Below are 7,036 nucleotides of genomic sequence, written 5' to 3' on the forward strand. Positions count from 1 at the left end.
TAAATTATAAAACCTAAAAATCTGTTTTCCCAGGGGAACCCTGGTTTGATTTCTGGCACATATATGGTAGCTTATAAATATCTATAAGCACAGTACAACAGAATCTGGCACCCTGTTCCAACTTCAGCAGATAATAGGCACATACATAATGCACAAACACACATGTATGCAAAACACTAATACAGAAAAAGGGTAAATAAAATTAATAAATGTTAAGAGTTACTGTCAAAAATCAGAGTGTTATAAAATAAAACATAAAAACAAAATCATAAGTCTAAGATAATAGTTTTGTAATCTTCAGAAAAGGATCTTTGCTATGAAATAGGATCTATGAGCCTATCTAATAAAAAAATCATAAGAGTGACTATATAAACAATTAAGATAATTTCAAGTCAAAGAAGAATATGTAGGAAATTTGTTGGAAAACTTCACAAGACACTGAATATCAGCACAAGAGTTAAATAGAGAAGAAAACTGTGCAAGGAGAAGTTAGTTAAGGAAAGAGAGCCTAGTGGTTCCCTGAATGAGAACAAATGATGAATGGAAGAAGAGGAGAATGATGTAGGAATGCTAACAGTGAAGACCATGCCCATCACTGTAAACACAGTCTACTGCTCAGAATATTTCTCGGTACTTTTTTTCATGTCCTGATTCCTCAGACTATAAATAAAGGGATTCAACATAGGTGTAACAAGGCTATATATCACAGTCACAATGACATCCTTGTCATTAGTGTTATTAGATGAGAGGACTAGGTATAGCCCAGTAATGGCTCCATAGTACAGAGAAACAACAGCGAGGTGAGAACCACACGTGGACAAGGCTTTGCAGATTCCCTTGATGGACAGAGTTTTCAGAATAGTGATTCCAATATGGCCATAAGAGACCATAGTGCATATAAAAGCCAGGGCAATGACCACAGTACCTAAAGGAAAGATGACCAGCTCATTGATAGTAGTGTCTGAGCTAGACAACTTCAGCAGGGCAGAGAGGTCACAGAAGTAGTGGGGGGTGGTATTGTTTCTAAAGTGAGATTATCTAGCCAAGGGAAGGGTATGCACAAGGGAACTGGCAGAGGATAAAGTCTAGGACACAACTACAAAAAGGACACAGAGGTTCTGACTCATGATGATAGTGCAGAGGGTGGCAGATAGCCACATACCTATCATAGGCCATGGAGGTCAGAAGAAAACTGTCAAGATCAGTAAATGTTGAAGAAAATATAGCTGGAAAATACACCCAGCATATGAGATGAACTGACTGTGTATCAACATATTCACGAGCATCTTTGGAGCTGTGACTGATGAGAAAGAGATGTCTGTGAAGGCCAAGTTGCTGAGGAAGAAGTACATGGGGGTGTGGAGGTGAGAGTCCAGCCTGATGAGTAGGATGATGAGCAGGTTCCCCAGCACAGTTGTCAGGTACATGGCCAGGAACAGGGCACAGTACATTCCTTGATCCTCTGCCCTGAATGGGAAGCCCGAGGAGAATGAACTTAGACACACAGTGCTCTCATTATCACTCCTCATCTTCTTTTCTGCTGTAAGTGAAAGGAAAAGGTGTGATTTTGACTATTACATTTTGGGAATATTTTATGAATCATCAGTTCTGAAATTAAAATTAGTTTGAGCCATTTAGTATGTGTGTTTTAACCCTAGTATGAAGATTATTGTGACAGTAGTAGGCTGTGATGGTTTAGAAAGGGTCATAATTTACCCATCTTGAAAACAAGTGAATGTCTCTTTAGGGAAACAATAAACATTAGAACAATTATCAAATCAGACCCGGTTCCAGATTAAGGTTCCTGAATTCCACCAAGACAATTTTAGATTAAGGAAATTATTAAGTAAATTGGTAACAGCAAATAGAAAAATAAACATGACTTCAATGGTTATTTATCATTTTTAACCTTTCTTGAAAGCACTTACCTATATCTTTACTTTCATGAATTGAATCCAGATAGTGGACCCCAGGGAGTTTCTTTGTATCTCCAGAAATCCAGGGTCTGGGGAGTTAGCAGAAGCAACATGTGCAGATGATCAAAGCATTAAGTGTGTGAGTCTGACCCAACAATATAAAGACCAATGGCAGCTTATAAGCAGCTATCAGACCTTCCTGTTACTACATTTTGTCAACGAGCTCACTCTTCCATCACTCTTTCTAGGCTGCATAAAATGACTCTGATTCCATATGAACATCTTCAGCTCAAATCTACACATCTCTTACAAGTACATAGAACACCTGGAAATATTTGACTTTCCCACCACTTCTTAGATAAATCAATGAAATTCTTTGTGGTTTTCTAGCAAAAGCGAATATTACCTGCTTTATTCTTAACCTGGGTTTTTAAGTTAACAGTTACTTTTTATTCATTTCCTACATGTTTTTTCTCTTGCTAAACTGACATTCCATTCTCTCCCATTTAATTATCCCTATCTGTATGGGCAATAACTAAACAATTGGAAAGGGAACATAATAAAACTAGAGTTGATATCCTAGCAGTTGAGAGTGCCCATTGTTATATTCTATGGGAAGACTTGTTTAGTGGCCAGTATATCTCTGTGACTGACAGATGTTTATTTCAATATTCACTCTTTCCCAGCTTTCAAGACCATATTTAAAGTGCTTACACATAATCCATCTCATTCTGTATATTAAAATTTTTCAGTTTATGTGACATTGATTGAAATTAATTATAATTCATTTTTCCTCATTTCTGTATTAATAGTAATTACTTTATCACAGTTAAAATTCTAATTATTTGTCTATCTGTGGTATATTGTTTCTAATACTTTGCTATTGAGAGCAATATTGCAATGAGCAATATTATTTTCTGTCACTTTATGTACTATATATGATTTATTGATAAACTAGTTTAGAAAAACAAGCATCAATGGTTTTCAGAAAATGTCAAGTTGCAAGAGGCCAAGGTGATGAAGAAGTTGATATATGTTCTATGAAGAGTCTGTAGTGAAAGGACCTATATAGGAAGATTGTAAAAATGTTTCTCTAAGCAAGTGTTTGGGAAGACAGTGCTAGGGACTTTAGAAACCAGAAAAACCCAAGACCACAGATATATAAAGTTGGAAAAAGTATGAGGATCAGGTAGATATAATGTGAAATTTGCTATGATGAAAACTTTCCATCTATTCAAGAACAGTAACACCAAGAAAAGGAAGTAACATAAAAAAGAAAATGGCACCCTGGTTGCCAAGAAAGCAGACTTCAGAAACCAAAAATACCACCTGTAATGTGAACATCAGAGGTTATTCCAGCAAAAGTCACAGAGATTTGGAAAGAAGTTGGAAGAAAAAAACAACAAAAACTGTGTTAACATTACATGTTATTTTTCTCCCATCAAAAAAAAAATGGATATGCTTAAGAAAAATATTCTGTGGAGAAGTTTTGGGGGTGTGGCCTTTTATCTTAAACTTTGGTCAGGTTAGAACTCCAAGGTAAATTACTACATAGAGAACTTGTTTGCTTAGTCAATAAGATGATCCTTAAATTTTGAAATGCATGATGAGCAGAAAGACAAACAATGAGAAAGAGAGAAACAGAAAGAAACAGATACAGACAGAGGGACAGAGAGCCACAAAGAGAGACCCACATACATGCAGTGGTACAGAAGGATGCATGCGCTATTCCTGATCTGACAGGCTAACTTAGAGGAGATATACACCTTTAGCTAAAAATGACAGGGAAGATGTTTCATTTCTCTCAAGAAGAAACTCATTGTAGGGAAACAGCTGAAGCAATCATATATCCATTGCAACAAACAGAAGAGGAATTAGTTCAGAATCAGACATTGTAGATACATAAAAATATACATCATCCACATCTCTGGGTAGTCCATGTGAGCTTTAATTATGAAAATCATGTAGAAAACCTAGGGTATAATCTCTGTCCCCAGATCCAAATTAGAAGCATACAGGATAAAATTGCTTTGTTGTCATTGACTCTCTTAGGGAAAGAACCATTTTGAAGTGAACATAAGAGTCCCTTCACCCTTGAGAAATAACAGTAGCAACCATAGCAAGATTTCCCATCATTTCATCCTGTTTAAAACATGTCTGTGATTAATTGATATTTAATAACAAAACACACTCATACAGACACAAAACAGTTGAAAACAAATTCTATTTTGGGGGAAAATAATTCTAAATGGGCTTATTACCAAAGCTAAAGATGGTCAATTTGTATTATGAAAGAGAAAGACTTATGGAATTATCTGTGGAGTTCTTCCATAACACATCAAATAATTGGAAATTTACTTTTGAATATGCTCATTGAACACTCTGATCTACATTACTTGGGAAACTTAACCACTTCTAACAAAAATAGTCTGGTATTGAAAACACACATTTTGAACAGTTGTGCTTTGTAGTATCAAATTTATAGCCAATGATATTTGTGATACTTGCATATGTACAAGTAGATATAGTTTAAAGTTTATAGTAACCTTCTTCATAAAAGCGGGAAAATGTTCAAAAACAAATAAAATACTTGTTTTTTACATAAGGAATAATACATATCAATGTTATGGCAAACAACAATTAAAAAGAAACCTAATAATGAAGGAAAAATGCATTCTTCAATAGTATGGGGAAACATAAAAATAATTATTTATATTTATGCATATTATTAAGAACTGAATGTTAGCCATTCTGACTGGTGTGAGGTAGAATCTCGGGGTTGTTTTGATTTGCATTTCCCTGATGACTAAGAATGCTGAACATTTCTTTAGGTGTTTCTTGGCCATTAGATATTCCTCAGTTGAAAATTCTTTGTTTAGCTCTGTACACCATTTTTAATAGGGTTATTTGGTTCTCTGGAACTTCTTGAGCTCTTTCTATATATTGGATATTAGCCCTCTATTGGATGTAGAATTGGTAAAGATCTTTACTCAATCTGTTGGTTGCCTTTTGGTCTTATTGACAGTGTCCTTTGCCTTACAGAAGCTTTGCAATTTTATGAGATCCTATTTGTCAATTTTTGATCTTACAGTACAAGCCATTGGTGTTCTGTTCAGGAATTTTTCCTCTGTGCCCATATGTTTGAGGCTCTTCCCCACTTTCTCCTCTATAAATTTCAGTGGATCTGGTTTTATGTGGAGGTCCTTGATCTACTTGGATTTGAGATTTATACAAGGAGATAAGTATGGGTCGATTTGAATTCTTTTACATACTGACTAACAGTTGAACCAGCACCAATTGTTTAAAATGTTGTCTTTTTTCCACTGGATGGCTTTAGCTCTTTTTTCAAAGATCAATTGACAATATGTGTGTGGGTTCATTTCTGAGTCTTCAATTCTATTACATTGATCTTCCTGCCAGTTTCTCTACCAATGCCATGCAGTTTTTATCACTATTGCTCTGTAATACAGCTTGCGGTCAGGGATGATGATACCCCCAGAAGTTCTTTTATTGTTGAAAATAGATCTCACTATCCTGGGGGTTTTGTTATTCCAAATGAATTTGCAAATTGCTCTTTCTAACTCTATGAAAAATTGAGTTGGAATGCAAGCTTGTAAAACCCCTCTGGAAATCAGTTTGGCAGTTCCTCAGAAAATTGGACATAGTATTACCTGAAGACCCAACTATTCCACTCCTGGGCATATACCCAGGAGATGCTCCAACATGTAATAAGGACATATGCTCCACGATGTTCATAGCAGTCTTATATATAATAGCCAGGAGCTGGAAAGAACCCAGATTTCCTTCAACAGAGGAATGGATACAGAAAATGTGGTACATTTACACAATGGAGTACTACTTAGCTATTAAAAACAATGAATTCATGAAATTCTTAGGCAAATGGGTAGAACTAGAAAATATCATTCTGAGTGAGGTAATCCAATCACAAAAGAAAACATATGGTATGCAGTCACCGATAAGTGGATACTAGCCTAAAAGTTCCAAATAACCAGGATACAATTCACAGACCACATGAAGCTCAATAAGAAAAAAAGAACAAAGTGTATGTGTTTTGGTCCTTCTTAGAAGAAGAACAAAATACTCACAGGAGCAAATATGAAGATAAAGTGTAGAGCAGAGACTAAAGGAAAGACAATAGAGAGACTGTCTCACATGGGGATTCATCCCATATACAGTTACCCAACACTATTGTGGGTAACTATTGTGGATGCCAAGAAGTGCATGCTGAAAGGAGTCTGATATGGCTGTCTCCTGAGAGGCCCTGCCAGAGCCTTACAAATTCAGATGTGGATGTTAGCAGCCAACCATTGGACTGAACACAGGGTCTCTAATAGAGGAGTTAGAGAAGGGACTGAAGGAGTTGAAAGGGTTTGCAACCCCATAGGAAGAACAACAATATCAACCAACCAGACAAACTTAGGGCTGGAATCAACCAGGTGGAAACAAAAAGAACTATACAAAGAATCAACCAAATCAGGAGCTGGTTCTTTGAGAAAATCAACAAGATAGATAAACCCTTAGCCAGACTAACTAGAGGGCACAGGGACAGTATCCTAATTAACAAAATCAGAAATGAAAAGGAAGACATAATAACAGAATCTGAGGAAATCCAAAATATCATCAGATCCTACTACAAAAGGCTATACTCAACAAAACTGGAAAACCTGGTTGAAATGGACAGTTTCCTAGACAGATACCAGGTACCAAAGTTAAATCAGGATAAGAATAATGATCTAAACACTCCCATTTCCCCTAAAGGAATAGAAGCCATCATTAAACATCTCCCAACCAAAAAATGCCCAGGACCAGATGGGTTTAGTGCAGAGTTCTATCAGACCTTCAAAGAAGACCTAATTCCAATTATTCTCAAACTATTCCACAAAATAGAAACAGGAGGTACTCTATGAACCCACAATTACTCTGATACCTAAACCACAGAAAGACCCAACAAAGAAAGAGAACCTCAGACAATTTCCCTTATGAATATCCATGCAAAAATACTCAATAAAATTCTCACAAAACGAATCCAAGAACACATCAAAATGATCATACATCATGATCAAGTAGGCTTCATTCCCAGGACGCAGGGAAGGTTTAAT

The 7,036-nt window shown here is 36.1% G+C and overlaps 1 pseudogene; it reads right to left on the minus strand.

Moving 5' to 3' along the window:
- Positions 1-592: 592 nt before the first annotated feature.
- LOC110290032 (olfactory receptor 1J21-like) lies at positions 593-1,529 on the minus strand (annotated as a pseudogene).
- Between the last annotated feature and the right edge of the window lie 5,507 nt (positions 1,530-7,036).

Source organism: Mus caroli, unplaced genomic scaffold (genome assembly GCF_978045245.1).
Source record: "Mus caroli unplaced genomic scaffold, Mus_caroli_1 scaffold_2, whole genome shotgun sequence".
NCBI classification, from domain to species: domain Eukaryota; kingdom Metazoa; phylum Chordata; class Mammalia; order Rodentia; family Muridae; genus Mus; species Mus caroli.